This window comes from Triticum aestivum, chromosome 2D (assembly GCF_018294505.1).
Source record: "Triticum aestivum cultivar Chinese Spring chromosome 2D, IWGSC CS RefSeq v2.1, whole genome shotgun sequence".
Taxonomy (NCBI): Eukaryota; Viridiplantae; Streptophyta; class Magnoliopsida; order Poales; family Poaceae; genus Triticum; species Triticum aestivum.
The window spans coordinates 71,655,705-71,658,237 of record NC_057799.1 but is presented as its reverse complement, the minus strand read 5'-3'; the positions used below and the strand labels follow the sequence as shown (position 1 = coordinate 71,658,237).

General features: G+C 41.1%; 1 long non-coding RNA gene across 1 annotated transcript; it reads left to right on the top strand.

The window, feature by feature from the left end:
• Nucleotides 1-537: 537 nt before the first annotated feature.
• Nucleotides 538-2,238, top strand: LOC123048763 (uncharacterized). Its single transcript, XR_006423366.1, has 3 exons — nucleotides 538-746; nucleotides 1,368-1,585; nucleotides 1,680-2,238. It is a non-coding gene; the product is annotated as an uncharacterized lncRNA (long non-coding RNA).
• Nucleotides 2,239-2,533: the final 295 nt, after the last annotated feature.

Below are 2,533 nucleotides of genomic sequence, written 5' to 3'. Positions count from 1 at the left end.
TTGCATGATTGTCATATTGCAACTCTTTATATTGCATTTACTCGTTACAAGAGCATCATGCTACATTCTTATACTACGCTTTAAATTGTACTCCCTCCGTCCGGAAATACTTGTCCCGGGATTGGATGTATCTAGATGTATTTTAGTTCTAGATACATTCCATTTGTATCCATTTTTTCGACAAGTATTTCCGGACAGAGGGGGTATATTTTTAATGTATATTGCTAGTATTTTTTGCTTACTTATTGGTACTACCTACTAGCATTATGGACTTGTTTAGCTATATTGCTGCATGTATTGATTCCACATTTATCTATACTCCTACTCCCACAAACTATACATGCACTATTTTTTTACCTATATGCACTTTCTGTTTCATCCTGCATTTATTTTGTACGTTGAAGTATTGCTTGCACATTTATGGTGACATCCCGTACATGGTTATTGACTTTTTTGCCTATATGCACTACCTCTTCCAGTCATGTCTGACAGTCAGGTCCAGGCCATAGAAGAACTTGATGAGTTCTATAAGGCGGTTGATAGGGCACTGGTTGCTTATTGACGTAGCAAGATATGATGTCATTCCAAACTTTAGCATCAGTGAGACCCCTACGCGAAGGGAGCTTGGTCGATTGTTCAACAGGCGGAACAGTCACTTCAAGTCCATAGCGTCATTGAACATCCAGTATGACAAACTCTCTGGCCAAAACGATGAGATCCCAGTGACTCCAGTGTACCCTCTTGATGTATGTATGATCTAGCATTTTATTTCATATATGTTTGTTTTTATGTCTTTTGTTCTGATATATCAACTGCCTGTGTTTTGTTTGTTATCCTTGTTCCAACTAGTTGAAAATTTCACCGGTTAGGATGCCCTAGACAAGGCCACAATTCATCAGGATGGTGGAAGCCTTCTTTCCATAGATTTCATTAAATAATTAATCATGCTATTTCTCGAAACAAATGCTGAAGGACAGTCCAGCCTCATGTAAATTGTACCTGAATTAAACTAGGAGGTTGAAACCTTAATTTTTAACTAAGAGCTGCTATGCTTGATGTTTCGTTTTTATATGAAAAATATTACTCCCTCTCATCGGAAATAAGTGTCCCAGTTTTGAACTAAGATTAGTTCAACCTTAGTTAAAAACTGTGACACTTATTATGGATCAGAGGGAGTACCTTTTTGGCTTTTGCTTGTTTCCTGTACACAGTTCAGGGGAAGTCAAGCCTACTTGTTGAATTATTATTTTTGAAGGAAAAAATGTTAAATTTTGTAGGGTATTAACTGGACTTATAAATGCTTATATTTATGATAACGCTCCAAGTGGCCCATCAGAATTTTCAATACATTATTCTGCTTCATGCAGGAAGAGTTTCACACGTTTCACACTGTTACCATCCGGGGCAGAGGTGTGACACTTGTGGTTCTAGTACGGGATTCAGATAACTACGTCCTTGCAGTCAAAGTGTATTTAACTGAAGAAGAGTCCCGTGTTGCTCCTTGGTTTCTCTTTAAAGGTGTGAAACTTCCAAGCAGGTTCAAGAATGTTGTGCCAACACACTATAGTTTTGGTCATGACTACAAGTATGATCATGTTCCCTTTTCTTGTCAGTTAACTCTATCTTCTATCCAGAAATTATGATAGTGGTCTAATTGTCTGTATTTTTATCATTTTCAGGGGTGAGATTAAATTTGGTAAAAATGTCTTACCTAAACTGATGGATTTTATGGTCCAGCTCCGACTTGATCCAGGACAGACAGCCACTGACAAAAACAGTCTCTTGCTGGGCGCTTTGTTCGTGTTGCTAGGTGAAGCTCAGCGGTTCAGGCGGGTTAGGAATTGGACCATGCGGACCCTGAGATGCATTGAACCTAAACCCGTTCCAAAGTGCCTTAGTTTGTTATTCCAATCTTGGTCGGATATATCAAAAACCATTTTTCACTTTGTGTTGGGATTGGAAAGCATGCGTCTGATTGCACCACAGATGAAATCCTTGGATCTAGAAGAGAACTACTTCATGATGAAAGCTCTAGAAGAATGGGAAAACAGCAGAAGAGTACACAATGATATGAAACAGTGTGGATTAAAGTACAGAAACAGTGAAGGAGAGATCTCGCTTGGTTGTCTCCTTGGTGGTGAATTGCTGTTATTGCGGCATGATCCGGTATTGTGCACCAAAATTTTGATGAGAAGACAAGACTTTGCGGGCGATGTTAATCTCCGTAAGATTGTTGTTTCTTACAAGATGCCACAGCTTCCAGAGCCACAGCAGCAAGTGCCACCGCAGGCAGAGCCTCAGCATCAAGTGCCACCGCAGGAAGAGCCTCAGCAGCAGGTGCCACAACTTCCAGAGCCACAGCAGCAAGAGCCTCAGCAGCAGGTGCCGCAACTTCCAGAGCCACAGCAGCAAGTTGTACAGCTGCCAGAGCCACAGCAGGATGGCCAGGTGCGGAGCAGCAGCATGGGCGGTAGCAACAGGAAGAAGAAGGGCAAGCTCAATGAAGAGAAGCGTCAGGAAGAGTTGGAGAGGA